Raw genomic sequence first — 24,574 nt, 5'->3', positions numbered from 1 at the left:
CGCGGCCACGGCGTTTTCGTGCCGGCTACCCACACATGTATATGTATACGTATACACACACAGAGAGTCGGAATGTATAATTCAGCGGACGAGCGCGGCGTTAGTTCTTGATCGAAGCCGCGCTCGTGGAGTCGGGTCACGAATTTGTTTCACAACCCGCGTAACTTTCCTAACGCTCCGAACACCGTGACAAAACGGGGGGGAATCCGCGATCTTCGGGTTTCTGTTTTTCCGTCCCGCCGTAAACAACGCGCCTCGCGCGCGGACAAGATGGCGGACGGGGTTGCGCGAAATGTCGGCACGGAGAGCCGTGGCCATTTTAGAAAATCGAACGCCTCAGCACACGTTGTTTATACAAATTATTTGAACTAATTTCATTGTGAACTAAGTGATTTTATCATCGATAAAATATTAGGCAAATATTTCTCTTTGCAACAGTTGAAATTAGAATATTATTTGTTAATGTTAGCGCAGCCGATTTTTTCTTAAAATTCTTCGAAAATTCACTGTTTACAGCGAAAAGAAAATCGAATTATTTACACAAATTATCAACTTTACATTAAATTATCGTCAACAAAAAATTAGTCAAATACTTCTCTTTTTAACTGTTGAAATTAAAATATCATTCATTACTATTAACAAAGCCGATTTCTTTTGAAAATTCTACGAAAATTCACAGCCAACAGCGAAAAGAAAATTGAACGTCCCAGCACAAGCTTCTTAAACAAATCAACAACTTTAAATTGAATAATCATGAAAAAGAAATTAGTCAAATATTTCCCTTTCTAACAGTTAAAATTGAAATATTATTTATTAATATTATGATAGTTGATTTCTTCTCAAAATTCTTAAAAGAATTCACAGCCAATAGCGAATTATCAATTTTGCATTAAATTATCATGAAAAAAAAATTAGTCCAATATTTCTCCTTCTAACAATTAAAATTAATAAATTACTCAGACTACACGCGATCCGGCAAGTAATAGAAAGCTTCAAAGGCAGCAGCGAAATTCCGCTGTCAAATATATCCACGTGCGACGAAGTGCGAATCTTAGCATCACAATGGACGATAAAGAAACAAAGCGACTCCGCACAAGAAAACCTGTTCCTATCTACAGGCTGCTCCATAATCGACAGATCCAACAACCTGATTATAAATCACTATAAAAAAACCATATCGGAAATATTTCCCGAGGAAATCGAAATCAATTCCCTTTAACGCACTCGTTTCTATTTATTCGACGGGGACACTGATTTTCCCCTTTCGCGCCGATTGCGCACTTTTTCCGCGGGGCTCGCGCGAGCGTTTCGTCCGTCCGCCGCGTAAAGTTGTGTTTCGCGGTGTCCGATGAAAATTTGATTTCGCGTCGGGCGCGCGATAAAATTTTTAATCGGGCACTCTCGCGCGACGCGCGCCCCGCGCCATCTCAAAAATGCACAGACGCATCGGGGGAGAACCGGCCGCCGAAAATAGAGCCCCGAATCCGTCGAATTATCTATTCGATTTCGTTCTGCCGACAGTGTTCCTGTATTAATAATGAATCACAATGGGATCGATTTTTTATGGTTATTAGAACGGGGGAATATTAGCGGCAGACTTCGCTGAAATATCGCATTTTAAACAATTATTAGGATATAGGATGATGCACGCGCTTGTTAGAAAATTAAAATACGATTTACACTCCTCTCCTTATTTTGCAAAAATCTCCATTAAATACTAAAAACAAAGACGCATTCCTCTCGCAATTAAACCACAAATCTTATAAGCTCCTGCCTACGATTAACCCCTTCCTTGCATCGATTAGCACTTATTTCTTTTTAATATTTCTAATAATAGGACCAGACAGTGTTCCCTATTTTTTTATTGTCTTTACGTGCTTTTGTTTCCAGACTTTGATAAAAAAAGAATTTATCTTTATGTCGATATGGAAAAAATTAATAATGTTCATATTTAGTAGGTTTTGCGTGAAATTTGTATCACGAGTCTGACTCGTTATTATAGCGCAAGGTGTTAATTCGACTTCCAAAAACGCGCGACTCTGTTTCGCCGCGCCCATAAACGTTCGACTCGCCGCGCGCAGATTTGGCTAGCGTCCCTGTCCCGGGTCGCGCCCGCTTTCGTAACAGATGTCCCGCGCGGACCGATCCGCGATTGCGGGCACGTTTTGTCTAATTGTAAGAACGCCATTAATATTCCGTAAACGGAGATAAAGCACCGTCGAGCCAGTTCCCCTTGTCGGTCAATTAGCCAAATACGAGCGCGACAATGCGCGGCAGAAAGAAAAATAGATCCCGTTCGAACAGTTTTTAATTCACCGTGGCGCGGTCGCGGCGAGACTGTTTTCTTTTTCTTTTTCTTTTTCTTCATCTCGATCTAACACAACCGGGGGCATTTTTTTCGGGCCTTATACGGCTCGGTCTTGTAATTCTTGCGCAAATCTTTAATACGGCGAACGCGCTTGCATTTTATCGTTCGCCGATCTCTTTCTCTCCTCTCGCGCCGCCTGCCGCTACTGCGCCCGCGGCCGAACGCCTCGAGACTCTCGCGCGTTGTCAACGCGACGGCAGCAATTTAGCGTAAGTTACAATTGGCCGCGCAATGGCGGGTGGCGATAACGTCGCGGGCATCGTTGTAAATCCACGTAAACGCGGACGATTTTCTGGTTTCGTCGGGAAAGGAACCCCCGCCTCTCGACGGCAATTTGTTGACCGCGCGCGATGATTTCTGCCCGTTTAATTGGATCCCGGCGCCCGCGCATTTTCAATATTTATCGGGGAAATTGTTAATTTTTTTTTATCCCGCCCGGCACAATTGATTCCGTCGCGAGCGACGAGCGTCGCCGATAACAGTAATTCAATTTTCGGTTTCTCCCTCCAGCCGGCCGATATCCTCGGGGAAATTAAACAATTTCGAGCGCGCCCTGTTGCAAAACTATGATATGGGAGAAATTTCGGACAGGCTTTCTATTGTCCCTTTTGCTTTTTTGTTTTGCGCAATGCGTTTTTTATTAGGAACTTCGTCGATCTCGCGTGGTCTATTTTGTTGTATATCGCGTATTGATGAAATTTAATAAAATACGTGATAAATTAAAATAGAAAGTTATACAGTACAATAAACATAAATAAAGTAGATTGATTTAGGCAACTGGTGTTAAACTATTGATTAAGCCATTACTAATAATTAATAACTATGTGTTCGATTTTCTGTCACCTTTTAACAGCACAATTTTGTCAAATATATCCAAACCATTCGGTATTAAAATATAATAAATTTATAAAATATAGTAAAATAAAATAATATAACAGCATGTAATAATACAATTTAAAAATACTAAACCATCCACAGAAAATACTAGAGCGTTCGAGCAACGTAGGATACCCTATACATGGCCGCGCGCGTTTCTCAGCACCGAACATTTCCGGCTCGTCCAACAACAATCTTCGTCGCCTGTAATTATTATAAAATTACGGTCGAACGCGACGATTCGTGTGTCCGACGAAGTGAAAGTTCCCCAATAGAAAATCATTATACAATCGACAAGGATCGCGTCGGGGCAACGGCCAGCCAAAATTTTCGACGGTCCCGGCCGCGTGTATCTCGGCTCGGCGATCTGCGTTTGAAAACAAAACGAGAGAGAGAGAGAAGAAAGGAACGGACACGAAATGAAAAAAAAAGGTTGATTAATACGATCGAGCGGATAAAACTAGCAGATTATGTCGCAAATACGTTCCACTTTTTCAAATGCGTGTCACGAGTGGTGTCGCAGCCAACGTTACAATATGCTATATCGGCCCGTTACACGTACACGCTCGATATCGTCGTCGAATGATCCTTAATTGTTATTCCATCGACACGTTTCCATTAATCCTGTTATTTATAACTCGGCCGGCCGGACGCATCGATCTCGACGGATACGAGCTACAACCACGGTAGAGGGGGGAAAAATAAAAAATAATTGTTCACACTCGCGAGCGCGCGGTTGTTTAAGCGCCGGCGAAATGGCGCGGCGGGAAAATTCGATATTATGTAATTGTTTAATGACTCGCCGCGGCACCGGGCGTTTATGAAACGCCGCAAAGAACGCCGCGCGCGCTTCTTGCGTCGCCGAGGTGGGGCAATCATTGATACCGGGCCGCGAGGAGGAAAAATTTATCCTCGTCCTCGAGCAACGTCCCCGAGGACGGTGAGAGCACAACCGAGACGTATTGGTTGCACGCGCGCGCGCGTGCACTACGCCGCGGCATTATACGTGTCAAACGACTCGACTCGAAAATTTCAAGTTTCTTCTGCTGCCGACCGACGGTTTCGAATCCACCTTTCCTTCCCACCAAGCCGCGGGTGCGTTTCCAGTCTTATTTCGCGACTTTCGCGTCGTTTTGCTTCTCATCCCGCGCCGCAACTTCTGCAAACAATCTGGACGCGGTGGCGCGCTTCGCTATTAAATACCCTGAAAATTGAACGAAATTTATATTGTATCAGACTGTATATTATATTATGTCAGACTATATTGTATTATATCTGATTGTATATTATGTTATACTCATATAACATAATATTTTTTTTTAGATTGTATATAATGTTATATGAGACTGTGTATTATATTATATCAGAATGTATATTATACTATATCAGACTGTATATCATATTACATCAAATTGTGTATTATATTATGTCAGACTGTATATTATGTTGTACCAGACTGTATATCATATTATATTAGACTGTATGTTATGTTATGTCAGACTGTATACTATACTATATCAGACTGTATATTATATTACATCGAACTGTAAATATACATAATACAATAATATTATATCAGAATGTATATTATATAATATGAGACTCTGTATTATATTATATCAGACCGTATATCATACTATATCAGACTGTATATTATACTATATCAGACGTTGCAATTCCCTTTTAACTTCATAAAAATTACCACTTAAATCTCTTAATTTCCAGTAGCAGTAACTACTTACTCCGACACCAGAACACAGTAACAAATTCATCTAGCCTAATCAAAATCCTAGCAACTCATCGGTCCCCAAAAATGCATCATCCAACCGCGCATTGTTCGTCGCAAGAATCACAGATCGGCGAGGCGAGGAGAGAATTCGCGAGAGCGAGGAAAGCAAGTGTCAAGTTAGCGACCGCTTTCCCCGCCCGCGGCGTCCGAATCGTTTCCGGGCCCGGTCCCCGTGCTCCGGGCCCTCTTCTTCGACCCCGTCCCCCCCGCCACGCCATTAAAGCGGTTCTTTTCACTCCGGGGCCCCTCCTGGCTTTTGACTATTTGCCGAACCTCTCGGGGCCACGACGGAGAGACCATCGGTTGCGCAAACCGCGAAAAGCAACGCGGCCGACCGCCACGTGCGTTCGTTCCGCTCGGCTTTAATACTTTCGCGCCCGTGGTAGGCTATTACCACTCGGTTTTGTTACGGCGGTGAACAAGAGCGATGCCCCATGGCGAGAGAGAGAGAGAGAGAGAGGGAGGGGGGGGGGGGGGGGGGGGGAGGGAGAGAGCCGCGCCGGGGAACAACGACGCCTCAATGGGAAGAATGGACAAGGCGGCGGTCCACGTGACCGGGGACGTCTTCGAGGCACTGTGGGTGGAATCTTTCATTAAGGGTCGCATTGAAGGACCCGCGGATCCATTAACAAATTGCGGCCAGTCGGTCGATAACGCTCTCCTCCCAGACCCTTTTTACTCCGCGCGACGGATCACGCGTGCTGGACCCGGTTAGAAATCAGCTTCCCCTATTATTAACCCTGCGCACTCGAAGTCGCTTCGACTGCGAATCCTAAAATGATTTTCCTTGCTCTTAGCATTTCCATTTTATATATGAAAAATTCATTCTACGCGTACGAAATTAAGTCACGTGACTCATATAACATATATACTTAATAATCTTAATAAATAACACTAATAAATAACATAAATCTTGCATGAAATTTGTATCACGAGTCTGACTCGTTATAGTTCAAGGGGTTAAATTCACCGAATAAAATCAACTACCAAGAAAAGATCAAATCTCAGAAAAATGGCACCGATAAAATATCCCAAAAATCTGAAACAAAAACTTTATCGAAATATCTTCATATTCGTTCAAGAATAATTTTGCAAGTAACACGAAGGATAGAAGCGCGCACGGTGATCGATAAAGTATGCAAGTACCGAGGTTCGCGTAGGTAAGAGCGTATTCGCGGCACGAGCTTACGGCGTCAGGTAAGGCGTTCCCTTAAAATCGGCGGTTCCCTTTCGTCGGGTGGCAGCGAGCACCGCGGACCCAAGCCACCGAAGTAAAGCACTTTCTATTCGGCCGCGAGCAGCAAACGTATTCCCAAGAGCAGCGTTTCTAGTCCATTTGCCGGGGCAGAACGCGCGACTCGAGAATCTCGCGGAGCGTGGTTTCGTAGCGGCGAAGGAAAACGCGCGCGAGCGTCGCGGCGCGCGCACGAGATCTGCCCCGGGGACGGCGAACGCGACGTAGCCGAGGACCTCGGCGGCGATTTTCACGGGCAAAAAACCGGTCGGAAAAAAATCGGATACAGCGTGGTCGCGGCGCGGAGCGTGGAAGCGAGCTGAATATTTCACGCGGCGAGGACGCGGATAGCGGCGCGATCGGCATAATTAGCTCTCTAGGTTCTCTGCGCGCAGGACTCGCCTCGCCAGCCGACGTCGGACTTTCCGTCGCCGTCGTCATCGTCGTCGCAGCAAAAAGTCAATCCGAGAAAGGCGGCATTATCATAAATCGCTATCGGGAAACGCATTGTGAAATAGAGGCGGCGCTCTCGAGAGGTGGGGGGGGGGGGGGGGCACGGGGGGCACAGGATCGCAACGTCATTACACGGCGTAAAAATAGACGCCGGCGATCGGGACGAACTGTATAAAAGAGAGCTCCCCTCCCCTCCCCACCCTGCCCCCCTCCCCTCTCCTCCCGGCATAAAAGCGAGGGAACTACTCAATCTACATTTTCATCAGTACACGGACCGTTATCAAAGGAATATCGATTTATTCGAGTTTAACGGCAAACAGAGTTCCACCGACTCGTATTTCGCCCAGGGTGGAGAACTATCGACGCGTTTCAGAAGGAGGGGGGGGAGCGGGGAGGCGACCGGGCCAGAGGTAGAACCGGATACACTCGAATTCGGTAACAAACCTGATATGTTTGAATTCGATATTGAGCGCGCATCGATTCCGTGAAATTCGAAAGCAAACAAATTCGGCAGCGAAATCGCGATGCCCGGGCTGCACTTAAAATTCGATAGACAGAGGCAAGAGAGGCGGCCCGCCTCCGCCTCCGCCTCCGCCTCCTCCTCCTCCCCTCCCTCTCCGTGTTTCCGACGAAAAGAAACCACCGACGCGACGACGTGACGTTGCCGGATCGTCGAATCCAGATGAACGAAATTCCGGATCAACGGGTTTAACCCTTTAAGAGCGAGAGGTGACCGAGAGTCGCCACGGTGGTTCGTTTGGTAGTGATGAGTGAGAGGCGACTGTCGGTGTTTATGTTAACATAATTTGTACATAAATTATATAGGTGTATGTAATTACATGTAATTTGTATGTAAATTATATAGGTGTATATAATTATTTATACTTGGTATACAAATTGTAGAATTGTATGTAATTGCATATAATTTGAATATAAATTATATAATATATTTGTATGGAATTGCATATAATTTGTATAAAAATTATAAAACTTTATATGATACTATATAATTTCTATATAATTATTCGAAATTATTATTCGTATTATTAATTATTCGAACGGGAACGGTCAACAACTATTCGCATGACTATTATTATTACTATTATTAATGTTATTATTAATTATTGGAATAATTATATCTTAATTGGAATAGTTTAATTGATCTAAATTGATTTAATTGATTCGATCAGGGATTGTCAAATTATTTAGTCGAATAAATTGGAAGGTTATGTCAAATTTGAATTCCTATTAAATTCGTTAATTTATATAAAAAAGACAGCTCGACTGACGATGAATCATTCAGACATCCTTTCGGGATGCTCTACAGTCTTTCCAGACGGTATTTTTTTTCCTCGAGATGGAGCGTCAATACGACTTGACTTTAATAATCAAAAGCCCAGTATAATTTGCTATTCCGTTGCGAAAATAGACCGGAAATTAATCCGATCGATTCCCTGCATATCTTCAAGCTTAAAAATTCCTCGAACGAAATGAGAAATTAGCGAATGGCTCGTGTCGCAATCACCGCGTTAGAATGCGCGCGGATTCGTGCGAAAATTGACTAAATAGCAGCGCGGCGTCTTTTTGTTGACAATTTTTAAAATTTAGAGAATCGATGATTTTAGTGGACAAAGGAAGAAGCTGATCCAGCGTATAAAACGCGAAAGCTTCCATCTGAAATAATCGAAACGCGGCACGACTCCGCGTCTTCAAGAATCCACGTCAAGATTGCCAAAATATCAGCTCATCGCCTCGCTACTAAAAATCCTAAAAATTCAGCGAGTCGACAATTCATACGAAAAAAAGCATCAGCTTAAAGGAAAGCTGATCCAATGCATAAAACGCGAAAGCTTCCGTCCGAAATAGTAGTCGAAACGCGGCGAATCCGTCGCGTCGCGCCTCTCCGCGTGTTCTCGACGGTTCGCGCGTCTTCGAATTAACGGGTTAGCGGCGCACGGATTTAAACGAGCCATTCAGCGCGAAATCACCGCGGAGAGCGGGTCGTTACGTTTCGGCGGATACTTTTCGGGGCAAAACGGTCTCGTTCAGGCTGTCTTCATTAAAATAAACCGGTGTGTTTCTGCTGCTGCACGGGTCCCCATGCGGCAGCCTCGGTTGCGTCACGCGCGCGCCCGCTTACGTAACAGTTGATACATTTAATTCGCAACAATACAATAACGCGAGCGGGCCGATAACGCGGGGATAACGCGGCGCACCAATTACGCGTTAACAAGCGAGCCTCGCAGCTTTGTGGAACGCGAATTATTTTCACCGCAAAATTCAAGAATCGCCGAGAGTTTTAACCCTTTCGGAGCCATTTCAACTGAAAAACGAAAATATTTCTTCAGACTTGCAGTGTCTTCATTTCATATAACCTGAAGCATTTTATCTAAGATTTATCTATTTTATATAAAATTGAATTATATGATTTATGTAACCGATAATAGTTCTTAACAATTTTTTAAATATTAGTTTTGATAAAGATTATTTTAAAACGTGGCATGATAATTTTTAGTGGCGCCTGAGAGTCGCCATTCGACCGCAAAGGGTTAATTGCCTACATTTATTTTCGTGGTTGGCTACGTCGGAAGTCAATTTATATATATATTTCGTTTGATTCCTCGAGATCGCGGCCGCCTTTCTTTTCCCGCCGCTATTTTTCCCCTCTCTCCCTTCGTCGTATCCGAGCGCGGCGAGTCCGCGGAGCGAAAGGTCCGCGAAACAAAAACTTGTTCCTTTTAGCCGTTTCGATTTTGAAACTGCCTTTTAAAGCGGGCCGTGCAGCGCTCGCGCTCGCGTTTTCCCGGCCTCAAAGGTGGAAATCTCTGCGTTTCAGCGTCGCTTCCAACGGAATCGGTGGACGACGGGTCCGGGGCAACAGACGAATTTTCAAAAGCGCGGGTCGTCCGCGTCTGCGAACGTGCACACACGTATACGTGAACACGTAAACTTGCGCACATAAACGTTAACACATAAACGTGAACACATAAACGTGACACATGCACGTGAACACATATAAACGTGACCACATGCACGTAAACACATACACGTGTGCGCACACAAGTGCATAGGCGGGTATCGTATCGAGTCGAGGACGTTTTAGCGCTGGCGACGATGCCGGGGAGACCAAAGACAGAAACGGAGAAGAAAGGGGAGAGGGAAAAAAGGAAAGGAGAGACAGAGGGTGGGAGGAAAAGGGGAAAGAAAGAGAGAGACCCAGATTTCATTTTCGTTGATGAGCTTGGCACCGGTCCAACTCGACTAAATATATACTCCCTTTCTCTTTCTCTTCCTCTTTCTCCTCTCTCTCTTCTCCTCTGTCTTCTTCTCTCTCTCTCCCTCTCTCTCTCTCTTACTCACACTATCTCTCTGTCTCTTTCTCTATCCTGTGCCACGTACTCTCCTCTCGCTCTAACCTCGCTGATTTTCGTCGGGCTCGATGCAGCCAGGCACAGCAGGAACCCGACGCGGAGATGCCAGATCGACCGGCGCGGATCTGCTTCCCGCGAATCGCGCGAAAATATCTTTATTATTAATTTGATCGCGCGGCGAAAAGGGTCGGGGCTGCCGCCTCCGGCGGGCACGGTTAAAAGTTAAAACAGTAACGCGAAACACAGATGCCCGAGCGAAGGTGCGAGCGCAGCTTTCTGTTCGCCGCCGCCGCCGCTGAAATCACAAATCCGCGGATCCGGCGGAACTTTAAAAATACCGCTCTCTCTCTCTCTCTGTGTTTCGTAACCGTGTGCGCAACCCGATGTGAACGAACCGTTCGATTAATAAACAATGGGCTCTCCACCGTCCACCGCCTGGATCACGGATTGTAAAAGACCACTTTGCAGTCTCATCACTTTTTTAACGGTTATTCCCATTTTTGTTTCGCCGGAATGGCAACCAGACTTAGCAAATGGCGTGTCTCAGAAGACATTGTCAAAAATTGAAACGCGGCGATGTGGAATTGAATTTTGTTCAATTCGTTAAATTCGCAGCTTTTAATTAATTCTTTGCACTATAATAAGGAGGTTGACTCGTGATAAAGATTTATTAAATACAAGATCTATTGTATTTAATATAATATATAATTGGATAATAAAAATATAATATAATAAAATAATTTAATAGAATATATGTATGATATCTAATAAAATTAAATATAAAATCTAATGAAATTTAATATAAATATAATATATAATAAAATTAAATATAAATCAAGTTGTAATTAATTGCAAAGTTTACTCCTTTCCCAAAGAGTTTTAAAACAATATAGACAGTATCTCTAGAATCTCTAGATCATGATCATAAAATATTCTTAAATTCTTCCACGCTGCCCGACAGCTATCGATGATTTCTGTAAATTGAATTCAGATAGAATAGCAGCAGAAAACTAAATATATTACCGAAATTGAATTGTAATTAATTAGCGTTTATTGCTTTCTCAATGAGTTTTAAAACAATCTAGGACAGTATCTTTAGAGCCTCTGGATCATGATCATAAAATAATCTTAAATTCTTTTACAGCGCCCGGAAGCCATCACCGATTTCTGTAAATTGAATCCAAGTACAACATCAGCACATTAATACCAAATATATTACCGATATCGAATCGTAATTAATTGCAGACACATTCACACCTCTCCCAGTCTTCGAGCGTCGCAGACAGCGCGTCTTTAGAGTCTCTAAAGTTTAATACCGACCCCTCTCTCTCTCTACCCTTTCTCGCCGTAAATCCCCGAAATCCACGGTTCAACAACGAGTTATATAAAAGCTGATCGTAAAAATGAAGCATCGTCGACTGGACCGCCGGTGCTCATTAACGCGGGCACGAGTCCCGGAAACACGGCCGTTGTCGCGAAGACGCCGAGGCGAAACGCGACGGCTGCTCTCCCGGCCCCGGGGATTCGCCGCCGGTCACGTCGTAATGGTGGCCGGCGCTGGGAACGACCTGTCAAATCCGCATTCGTCGCGAGCGAATTTACGAGCGCGCACGTTGTAAATTTCACCTCGCGTGTCGTAACGGCGGGCCGAAACGGCGGCAGCGAGCGCGACCGCCGCACGGCCGACGTGAAAGCTGCCTACGACAATGTTTTCGGGGCTCGTTTCGCGACCGTCGGGTTTTATACGCCGGCCGACTGGAAACGGCAATGAATTTTTCGAGAGCCGCGATCCGACTTTCGTTTACGGTGTCCGCGCGGGGGGGGAGGAAACCTACCGTCGGGTTTCCCCTACTCTAATCTCGAGCCTCGAACAGGTAAATCTGGATTCAATGAGCCGTTGGATGCCTTCCGAGTGTTTACGTCGACGGCGAGACGAAGACGGAAAAATTCGCGGTTTGGAAGCGATTTTATCGAGCGAGAGGGGTTGTACTCGTTGAATTTATTGTCAGCGAGAAGGATTTTCGTCACGCGGGAATAACTTTCGATTTATTTGTCGGAGATGTTTCAGAGTTTAGAGATTTAACGGTGTTTTGTATTCGAAATGACGGAACTTTGTTTTAAGATGGCGGACGAAGTTCGAGACAAGTTTCGCCGCTTCGAAGTTGCAGTAAAAAAAATCGATCGTTCTCGCGGTTAAGGTTGGACTTATCGAGGCTGTAAGAGTAACAGGTGTTGCTTTATAATAATAACAAGATTGTATTGTCAGTTTTGGTAATAATTATTGCTGCATAATTGACCTACTTGACGTTAGAGAACAGGTTTCAAGAACAGGTATTGGGGTTTCTCATTTACGAATAAGATAAAATTGGAAATACCGTATTTATTTGATATTTATTCAAATTATATTTACATTTATTCGAATTAAATTTATTTTATATTTATCTCACATTTATTTATTTTACTGACATTTATTTAAATCAGATTTATCTTATATTCATCCGTACTTCTATTTTCATACTTACATATTTTATTACAATTACTCTAGACACTATATTTATACACATAATTTCCTTACAATTTCAACGGCTTTAAAACAATTTTACTAAAAGATTGTCAGTGAACATCGCGCGAGTAGACGCAGCTAAGGCGAGCATTTTTCACCGACTTCGCCGAACCAATTAATTCGCGCGATTCGATCGGGGCCAGGAAAATCGCGTTTCGCCGCCGTCGTCGAGAACGATTAATTTGGCGAATGCATTCGGCTGGTGACAGGCGCGTATTGCGACAATGAGAGGCGGTCACGGGCCGCCGGCGAAACTCCGTCGTATCCCCAAAAAATCAACCGGTGAAGTCACCGGGTTAAGCGACACCGCCGCTTTCACGTGCGGAGGAGCCTCTCTTGCACGAGCGCCGCCGCCGCATCTCCCGCGGAACAATTCGGGGTTTTGCAAGTGGAAAGTTGATTGAAGCGTACGGGCACACCATCTGCCTTGCCGATCTCTTTATCGCGATTTTTCGCCCGCGGTTACTTCCTTTTTTCTCTCTCTTTCTTTTATTTTTTTTTTATCGTTGCCAGTTCTGTCACGCAGATGTTGCTGCGTGCACCGTCGATGGGTATTGGCGGACCTGGACGCACGAGCGTGGATTTATCCGAACAATAAACGTGCGCGCGTCGATTCGTGAAACGCGCGACTTTATTTTGCGGAGAAAACTGCTCGGATCGCGGACCGAAATCAGAAATCGCCTGCGGAACTCGATGAGCAGCTGCGACGAAAGTCGGATGCGAGTTGTGCACTGAAATGTTGCTGGAACCTGTGTTTTTTTATTCCGTCCTTTTATTCCAGTGTTAACCCTTTGCACTGGAAGCCATTTGAACCGTAATTTTAAAACACCTTTCCTGACACATAACATTTCCATTTTATATGACAAAATGTATTTTATGCATATGAAATTGAATCTCGTAACTCATGCAAGAACAATTCTACTTTTAATCATTTTTCAAATCTAATTTTTCAAATCAAATTTTTCATAATATAAAAATTATTTTGAAAAGTGCTGTAACAATTTTAATGGTGTCTAAAAGTCACCACTCGAGTCTAAAGGGTTAAACATTTTATAAAATGCGAAGAAAAGTCTACATTTACGTCACGTGTTCTCCGTTCTACAGAAATCTGCATAAAGATCCGCAGTCCAGTAGCAACAAAGGATCAATCCTATCCTCGATTATTTTACCAGATCGCATAATTACGATTCCCCTTAATTATCTCACACTATCGTGTCCATATTTCCTCTCCAGTTCAACTACTAGGAAATAAACTATTAGCCGAAATTCTTCGGCGTTTCGGGGGTGGGAAAAGTGGTGAACAGTCGCTCGACACAGTGGTACAGTGATCAAATATCCGAGGGAAGTCAGCCCTTTAACGTGGCTCGCGCGCGCGTCACCGTGCGCCGCGCGCGCCGGAGCGATTGCGCGATCTTTCGCCGGCAATTCCGCGAGCGGAGCTGCTCGTTTTCGGGTGACGACAGGAATTTCAATGGGCATAGTCATATATCGGCGGGTGACGCGGCTAACGGTACATCCCTGCACGCTTTCAATGGTCTACCAACCTACCTACCTACCTACCCACGTACCTATATATCGCTCATTCTCATAGCGCCTAGGCCCGCATCGATCGCGCCTATATGCATAACGCGTACATACGTACGTGGATATAGACGTGCATACACATGCGAACGTAGCCATGTACGTGCATATACATACCTACGAAGACATGTACGTACATATACAGACGTACGTAGATATGAACGTACATATACATACGTTCGTAGATACGTACGTACATATGGTCTCGTACATACGGTCTCCTACATACAGTCGCCTACATACAGTCTCGTACATATAGTCTCGTATATACAGTCTCGTACATGCATTCGTTCGTACATACGTTCTCGTACATAGGTTTGTACATACATGTGCACATACTTACGTAGACGCATACATACGTTCGTAGATGTGTATATACGTAGATATATACACACGTACGTACAGAGAGAGATATATACGTAGGTACATACATAGCTATCGATCGGTTCGTGTCGTCTCCCGCGCCTCTCTCTTCGTCTTCTCTTCTCTTCTTCGGGCTCTTCACCGCACCGACACTGTCAGGCCTGCCGCTGCTGCTGCTCTCTCTAACGAGAAAAGACGGGAAGAGTGCGCGTCTCTGCCCGACTACTCTCTTGCTCTCTCTTTTGCTTGCTCGGTCCCTTACTCTCTATTTCTCTTTCTTTTTCTGTCTTTTTATTTCTTCTCATTTATCTTTCTTTTTCATTTATTTTTCTTGCTCTGTGTTTCTCTTCTTCTCTCTCTCTCTCTCTCTCTCTCACTCACTTACTCTCTATTTCTCTTCCTTTATTTTTCTCTCCCTTTCTTTCTTACTCGCTATTCCTCTTCTTTTTCTCTCTCACTTTCTCTCACTCTCTCTTTCTCTCTCTCTCTCTCTCTCTCTCACTTTCTCTCACTCTTCCTTTCTCTTTCTCCGTCTCCATCTCTCTCTCTCCCTTTTCCGCTTTGCCTGGATCCCTTTGCCGCGACTCCCGTCGTCCCTTCTCGATCGGCCGCCCTTTCTTTTTTTTTTTCCTCCGCCGCCCGTTAATTTTTCCTTCTCGACTCCCCTTTGACTATTCTTGGGTGGTTAACGAGTCACCCGACGAAATCCCCGGGACTTCTACCGCCAGTGGAAATTGGAGGATCCATCTCCGTCGCTGCTCCGAAAGAGTTCTAATTGTTCCGCCGGACTTTTCGGGCCGATCGTTGCCGTCATCGATGTACCGGGTGGCTGGCAATCGGATCGCGCACGGCTTTCTAATCTGCCGAGAATGAAAAGGACGTTTTCGAATATTCTAGGTAGTGGGGTATAACCGTTTCACGTGGATCTTTAATGGTGTATTAAATTGCGACATTTGTTCTTGGGATCGATAATTGGTTTTGTTAATATTGTATATTCTGTATTTCGATATTTCTAATATTTTATATTATGTATTCTGTATTCTGTATTCCACATTCTATGTTTCAGGATTCGTAATTCATATTCCACATTACATATTCCACTTTACATATTCCACATTACATATTCCACTTTACATATTCCATATTTCATATTCCATATTACACACTCCATATTCTATCTTTAACATTCCACACTCCACTCTCCATATTTCACATTCAACATTTCATATTCCACATTCAACATTTCATATTCCACATTCCACATTGCACATTCCACATTCAACATTCAACATTCAACATTCAACATTCAACATTCTACATTCAACATTCAACATTCAACATTCAACATTCCGCATTCCACATTCAACATCCAACATTTCATATTTCACATTTTACATTCCACATTCAACATTCCTCATTTCCTATTCCTAAACCAATCCATGCAATAAAAGGTTTCTATCATCGGTTCCCAAAGGATTACGGAATACAGAATACGACGATAAATGATCACATTTCACGAGATTAATAGCCATCGTGTTTGACTCGTCCATAAGGATTCATTGTTTGAATTAGCGGGGACGTTGTAGTTCTTCATTTCTGCACCCACGAACCCTTGCATCTAACTCTTAATCAGTCACGCACTATCTCTAAGACCAGACTCATTACGGTGCTTTCTACAGCTTTATCTAAACCTCGTTTTGTCGAGGTAATCGAGGAATGTTTGCGCTTAGCTTGTAGCAAATTCTTGGAAGTTTCGTGAATCACTTCAACTATACGCACCCAGAAAAATGGGGAGAATGGTTAAAAATTGAAACATTTCATAAATTCCTTTCCCAGAAAGGTAACTACGGTACTAAAGGTAACTAGAATTAACTGTCTTTTAACAAACTGTCGAATAATTATATATATAATTTATAATTGAATTAAATTGTTACATATATACAAATACGTAGTTTTAATATACGCAGCAATGTGCATTCTATTAACAACCCAAAGTTGTCGAGCATAATAAAAAATACTATAAACCTTTATCTTTAATTTTAACAAATAAATTATCTGTATAGTTCCATGCTTCTATACTATTTCTATAATATTGCTTACCACTTGCTGAATAACATTTGCGTATTCAATAAATGCTCCAAGAAAATTATGCCACTTCAAAGTTAATTAACTTACTAATAAAAACGCTTTATGCGAAACATTTGCCACTGCTTAAAATCCCTTTGCACTCGAAGCAACATTATCTATAAATTGAAAATAATTTTCCTGGCTCGTAGTATTTCTACTCTAAATAACAAGCTGCACTTTTATATTGTTTTATTTTTTATTTCCTTTAATCTAAACTAGGTTTAAAAATAATCTTAGGACGTGGTAGAATAATTTCAGTAATGTCTCAGAGCCACCGTTCAAGAGCAAAGGGTTAAAAGTACGGTAAACATTGAAAGACTCGGCGAAACTGTCGAATTCGGTTCGAAATCGACGTTTCGCGAGGCGAGTCCAGTTCGGTGGCACGCCGGAACCGATTCGTACCGGCGCAGTTCCTTATTGAAATTTCTTGGCCGTCCATTTGCCTAATTGATCCGACGACGAAGGCATAACTCCATTAGGCCGGAGTGATTGCTTTTCTGTGGACAGCGGCGGCGGCGGCGCGGGGCCATCGTCGTCGTTCGTCCGTCGTCCGTCGTCGTCGTCGTCGTAGCCGCGGGTCATTGACAGTGACCGCGTGTGAATAACTGTAATCCGTCGTTTCACCGCGGTGGCCACCGTGGAACCGGTAAACAGACTCGCGCGCGCGCGCGCTGCGTCACAGCCGTGTCGCTACCAAATTCGTTGCCTATACCCGATCGGTCGGTCGTCGTCGTCGTTGTCGTCGAATATATCCGACAACGGGAGAAGAGAATGAATTAAACAACAACGGCCCGGCGTTCAGGAAACTGAACTTTCAAAACACGTTGTGCAAGTCCGCGCGCGCGCGTTGCCCGCCGTGAACAGAATTATCTGCCGGCTACCGGCACTGTGTATCGATACCAGGCCAGAGGAATTATGCGTGCCCGTGCCTTTACGCGCCGTAATATTTTAAGATATGTGCCCGGGCTCTCTGCTCGGTGACATGCGTTGTGTAGTACCGTTATCGGATCATCTGTGTAGGCTAAGGGCAACGACCCTTCAACTTTCTTGGGACGCCGCGACTATCGACCAAATGTGGACACCGCCGTTTACGACAGATAGCCGCTCGATCCGATCTACGTGTACAGGTTAATCGTTTGTTTAGACTGCGCTCTACAGTGCTCGACGTTTCCTTCTATACTCTTGGCATTTTTAATTGTACGCGTTTGTTGGTATGGTTGATGGAGTTAGATGGCAAGGAATCGTTCGATCAAAATTTCTCAAATTTCTTATAAAACTCTAATATAATAATATTGTAATATAATAACAATATAATAGTAATACTAATAATATAACATAATATCAATAAAATCAATATTAATTACATTGATTAATAAAACAATAGTATGTATAATATAGCAAATGATTTAACATCATGTTAACTCACATCACTCGAAAAAAGCAAACGCCAAAAATAAAACAAAATTCAACTTCGCCAAAAAATAAAAAAACAATCAACAGAAAGCACCGAACCAATAATAACCAATAAAACCATTAGTACTTTAGCACACATTGTAATAATGAAAGTAATAATGTAATAAAAGAAAGTAATAATGTAATAATGAAAATAATAATGTAATGAACGAAAGTAATAATGTAATAATGAAAATAATAATGTAATGAACGAAAGTAATAATGCAATAAACGAAAGTAATAACCTAATAATTAATAAATGCTAACAAATGAAATCGCCATCGTCCTTCAACTCGATCAGTTTCCATTTCTCGTCGCAGATTCATCACTCGACCACATTCTTCTCCTATTATCGCATTTACCGGCAACGTGTTCACTGCTTTGCCCGCTCCATTAGAAAGAACGATTCCACGTCCGCGTTGCGCGGATCACGGTTGTTTTACAGGCGCGCTGTCGGCTCGCTAGACAGACAGACAGCGTGTGTGTTGTTCGTTCCTCCAAAAAGCTGGACGACTACTCCGGAACAGGAAATTCCATTGTAATCGTGTCCACTGAATGAACGCGTTTCTTCCTCGAACGGTACTCGGCGCTGCATTTTCAGGGCACAACAAATGCAGTTTCCTCCTCCTCCTCCTCCTCCTCTCCCCTCCTCCCCCACCCTTTAGCTTCGAACGATGAGAACCTTTCGTTATTGAAAATCATAAGAGAAGCGATACTCCTGCACACGCCCCCTGTTTCTTTCTTTCTCTTTTTCTGTTCCTCTCTTTTTCTCTCTTCGTGCCTTTCTCTTTTTTTCTCTTTCTTTTTCCAATTTTTTTATTTCACTTTCATTTTCAATTTTTTTTCTTTTTGACTTTCTTTAGCGCTCTTTCTCTCTTTTTTCTTTATTTTTTAATCTCCCTTTCTGTCTTTCTTTTTCTCTTTCTGTCGCTATCTGTCTGTCTTTTTTCTTTCTTTTTTACTTTCTCTTTTAATCTCTCTTTTTTCCTTCTCTCTTTATCTCTTCCTCTATTTTTTCCTTTTCTCGTTCTCTCTCTCTTTCTTTCTCTATTTCTCATTATCTTGGCTATTTTGTCTTTTCATCTCTCTCTTTTTCTCTTTCTCTCTTTATTTCTCATTATCTTGCCTATTTTGTCTTTTCTTCTCTCTCTCTCTCTCTCTCTCTCTCTTTATCCATCTATCCACCTTTGTCCTCCATCTTCACCCACCTGTCTCTCTTTCTCTTCGTACAGCTTCCCCCTCTCCTCCATCAAAATTTTCGTCCACCTGGCGAGCACCTTCGATGATGATCGCGTAGGTCGGCATCGGCCTTCTTTCGTTCGCCACAATAATGGGAATCTTCTCTTTTCGGCCGCGGCTCGATCGCATTCGATCGAGTGTGTCTTCCCACGTACCTGTGCGCGCCCTCCGAAATCCGTGTAGAATGTGCGAAACGACAATGAGCTTCGAGGGACGAGGGTGGACCGACAACCTAACGGTACGGATATCGTGTGTCGGGGGCCGGGTTGGTGGCTCTCTCTCTCTCTCTCTCTCTCTCTCTCTCTCTCTCTCTTTTTCTCTCTTTTTCTCTCTCCTCGGGTGATCGAGGAAATCATACGATTTCAATTTCGATAGCCGGCCCCCCGGTTTACCTTACACGAAATCGTTCCGGCGATGCTCTCGCGGTAATCTTTTGTGCAACTCGAGAGCCTGTTCTTCGGCGCATTGGCGCAAACGGTGTGATTTTTATTGGGTTAGTGAATTTGTTAGACTAATAAGCGGATTTTTATAGGTGTGGATTTTTTATAGCGATTGTAGCATTATGGACAAATTCGATAATTTTTGGTTATATAAATAATGGAATTGCAGGTACCTTTATGGTATACTGTTTAATAAATTTATTTATTCCCAATAGATATTATTTAAATTAGAGAAGAATATGAAATGAAAGAAATATAAATTAGAGAAAATGTAAATAAATTCAGGACTGTAACTTGGAATTATGAATTTATTATTTAGAAATTTGGAACTATGAATTTAGAATCTGGAATTTAGAATTTGAAATTTGGAATTTGGAAACAAATACCACAGACCAATAATTCGCACAAATATTTTACACGCTTGCTCGCAACAGAATACATACAGTTAAAACAATAAAGAACGACGCACTTCGCATGCTCGTAATAAAATATATAAAAATCCGTATGCAAGCGCGATAGTTCCATAAAAAGAGCACAGATGTTTTTACAATTCAAAGAAACGCGGGCGTCGAATTATTCCGTTTGCCATTCTTGGTCTGAATAAAATTTTCCTGTCAAAGAAACCGAGTACAGACCGCGAGAATTTGATGCATTCTCGACGAGAGCATGTGGCTGAAATATAAAACTGCGAATGCTCACGAGAAATCACATAATATTACTATACTATTATATAAATATATTAAAGAGTATATTTTGCACAAATTGTGAAAATTGCCATTTTGCACAAGCGTCTAACATATTAACCCTTTGCACTCGAGCGGCACTATTCAAATTGTTGTAACACGTTCTAAAATAATTTTTAGAGATATTGTTAAAGTATAGATTGAAAAAATTGTTGAAAGTGTAACTGTTATATAAGTAATACGAGACTCAATTTCATATGCTTAGAATATAAATTACTTAGAATATCAATTATTTAAAATATAAATTATTTAGAATATTAATTATTTATAATATCAATTATTTAGAATAGAAATTATTTAGAAAATAAATTATTTAGAAGATAAATCATTTAGAATATAAAATGGAAATACTGAAAGCTAAAAAAATTATTCTAGATTTGTATAATTGAAACGGCTTCGAGTGCGAAGGGTCAATGAATTAGAGCTCGAAAAGAAGTATTTTGCACTCTGAGATCCGCGAGTAGCATCAACACAGTTGCATAATGCAATCGCGTTGCAGCGCGCGGCGTTTGACGCGGTTGAACATTGTATCGCGGCGATAGCGTCGCGCTGGCACAATGAACAATTTAATATCAACGCGTTGCCACTGTCTCGCTTGATACTTTCTATTATTATGAAGTTCCCGAGTGATGGACGCTCTGTGTGCAATATCTCCAGTCCCACGCCCTTGCGCGTTTTCCGCTACAGATGTCACATGATACGGGGCGCGGCGTCCGAAATAACATTGAATTTATGGCGGCGCTGTCTATCACATCGTCGTCGTCGTCGTCGTCGTTTGCTCGCAACCGTTGTTTACCGCCGTCTCTGTATCTGCGCTTTTAGCGGGAACATTTTCATTCCTAAAACGTATCGGAAGCGGCGACGCGACGTTCTATGGAAAACGGGACGCCGTAAAATGCGATCGTAACGCGTTGAACACACGAGAAATTGACTGGCGCGCGCGAAATTGGTCGCGCGGCACGCTCGAGGAATGAAATCGTGGGGAGAGGGGGGGAAATGGTGGAAGTTTCAATGCACGGTGTTTAGGCGACTCGCAAGATTGGTTTTTGGATTGTTGTTAAAAATTATTGGCTTTTGGATTGTTGTTAAAAACGATTGGTTTGGTAGGGGTTGTCGTAAATCATTTATTTTACCGTCACTGATGCTTCTTTGTTATAATTAATAATATTATAATGTAATGATATAATGATACAATAATATAATAATATAATATTATGGTAATAATTGTTTTTTATGTTTTACTACTCTATAATTTGTACCTACATTAATATAATATATAAAATAATATAATAATAATTACTATACCTATTTATCATATATTTCTCATTCGGATTACTTTGAATAAATATACAAATAATATTATTACCCTTTTAATTGAAAATTTCATTCGAAGACTTAATTATTCCTTACAAATTATCTTACTTATATATTTAAATAATTCTTTACTCTAATAATTGTTTGCAAAAACAATTTTTAGCTCGAATAATTTTTTATTTTTAATATACTATCATTTCTATTTAAGAAATAAATTCGCCTCATAAAGGGTTAAATAATTTCATTAAACGATCGACGTTACACCTGACGAACCTAATCAAACTCTAAAGTATCCATTAAGTTCAAAAATACGTCGCAGTTGGAGATGTAAATGCGTTTTTCTGAAAATAGATTTTCCACAATCGTCGCCCAAAAATATCACGGGGACTAATGAAGCAATTTAGCTAAAAGCCTGTCATACGCTTTTTACGCATCCCCGCAACGTGGTTCTTCAAAATAGGAAACAGATGACATACGGGCTCGAAAATCATATTTCCCGTTTCCGAACGATTGCCACGTCGAAATATTGAAATTTCCAAATTCGACGGTGACGAACATTAATCACGTTCCACTGTGCGGCAATATATTTTTTTTTGATTCCGACAGACGTTGATGGGAATGTCGACGGAAAAGTTTGCCTCATTGCGAGCCGTTGTATCTTTGTTATTTTATTCGGAAAATTTGCAGTGAAATTTTTCGCTGGGACGTCATTTTTATAGGAAATAGAATTGTTGAGCGTGGCGTTAATTTGACAACCCCTTCAAAAGGGATTGAAAAAGGAGGCTGGTAAAAATTTGCGATTTTCTTTTTAAAGAATTATAAGGAGGCACGTTTTGAAATTTTCGGACCAATTTAACAAATGTTTGAGCAATATTTAATTGAAATTGCAGGAATTTTTTAATTAAAACTGCAGTAATTTTTTAACTGAAACTGCATCGATTTTTTAATTGAAACTGTAGTGATTTTTTATTTGAAGTTTGTAATAATTTTTTGATTGAAATTGTAGTAATTTTTTAACTGAAACTGTAATAATATTTTAATTGGAACTACAGTAATTTTTTAACTGAAACTGCAATAATTTTTTAACTAAAACAATAGTAATTTTTAAAATGGAATTTCAGTAATTTTTTAATTGAATAAAATTTAATTTAAACAAAAATATATCAATGTTCAAGCATGCTCCTTTAAAACAGCCAAAATGAACATCGACGTTCCAGAAATTTTACAGTAAACATGAAATAATTAACGACGATGCAATAGCTAGAACTGTCGATAAAGCTTTAAAGTATGAAAAAAAAATATAACTTTAAGCACGCAAAACGTTTCGATTGAATGGAACACGTGCTAGTGAGTGTTAAGTGCTCAACACGTTGAGTGCCGCATCGGTCGCGTATCGATGACATTCTATCTCTAGATTTCGAATTTCATTTTTATTGCGATCCATTGAACTCGCCTGAATGCTACTAGGATTTTTAAAATGCATTTTAGTTGAACCAACATTCCTCCTAACAAATATTATTCATTACTTCTAGTCTCTGTTTAAATTAATTAATATCTCTTCTAACAAGGGTCAGACTTGCGATGAAGAATTCAGGTAATAATATATTTAATATTGGACATCGTTCTGTAAAATAGAAATAAAATTCTAATTATTAATATTTAAGTTATTAATATTTGAGCAAAGCAGTAAATTTAGGTAGACGATAAATATTAATTTTGTTCTTGTTTCTAAGGAATTGTTGCGATCGAAAAGATTCTATCGACATTTTCGATCGACGCTAGAACGTTTATGGTTATGTAAAAATATTAAATAAAAAGAAGAATAATTATGTTGCAATTTTGCGATAATATTTCGCAAAGATTAGCGTCGGATTTAAGAACCTGCTAACGTGGATTTCTTTGAAGTTAAGTCGTAAAAGGCAAGAGGTTAAGAGACCTTGCCGTGGGAATTTCAGGAGGCGAAAATTCGTCGTCGAACGCGTTAAAATTTGGCGTTGGTTCCACGGTAGCTGGACGCACGTTGCGTGGCTAAACGGCCGAAGGAACGGTACCCGTTCCGTGCGGTGATCTCGGGCACGTAAGAACCGAGTGGTCCCGCCGCTGTTTTGCATTCCCCACGAGGCGGTTCGCGCGTCTGTTCCGCGTCCGCGCGTCCATTCAGCCCGGGCCAGACTTCTTTATTATTCGCCGCGGGCTTTGGTCTTCTGATTAGCGTTAACGGTCGACGGCCAGGCATGATAGGTCGGTCCCTAGGAACGAGCGCATAACGCCTATAGGCGTCATATCCCTCCCACGGCCGATCGATTCCGTCTCCTAAGATCGATCGCCGCGCGCGGCAAGTGCGTGCGCCGAGCGCGACGCCCCGCGCTCAGACCACGGCCTGCGGGGAGAAAAGTGGTTAACGCCGCGCGAAAACACTCGACAATTGAAACCAATCAGCCATTAGTGTAGGAGAGGATGTTACGCGGAAGTTGCCGGCGGGGAAAAACTTTTACCGCGGCGATCCACCCTCTTTTGTATTCCGGATAAACGTTTGTCGAACGAGGCGCGGCCGCCTTCCTCCCTCTCTCTCTCTCTCTCTCTCTCTCGCTCTTTCTCTCTCTCTCTCGCGCGCGAGAACGTTAAGAGGGAAGTTTTCGACCGGGCCGTGAGCTTCGCGCT

General features: G+C 42.1%; 1 protein-coding gene across 6 annotated transcripts in view; it reads left to right on the top strand.

Annotated features, from left to right (window-relative positions):
* Hr3 (nuclear hormone receptor 3 ROR-beta) overlaps positions 1-24,574 on the top strand; it is a 177,630-nt gene that overhangs the window by 23,861 nt on the left and 129,195 nt on the right. The window lies entirely within an intron of this gene.

Source organism: Augochlora pura, chromosome 10 (assembly GCF_028453695.1).
Source record: "Augochlora pura isolate Apur16 chromosome 10, APUR_v2.2.1, whole genome shotgun sequence".
Lineage (NCBI taxonomy): Eukaryota > Metazoa > Arthropoda > Insecta > Hymenoptera > Halictidae > Augochlora > Augochlora pura.
The sequence above is the reverse complement of the archived record's forward strand: the minus strand, read 5'-3'. Positions and strand labels throughout refer to the sequence as shown.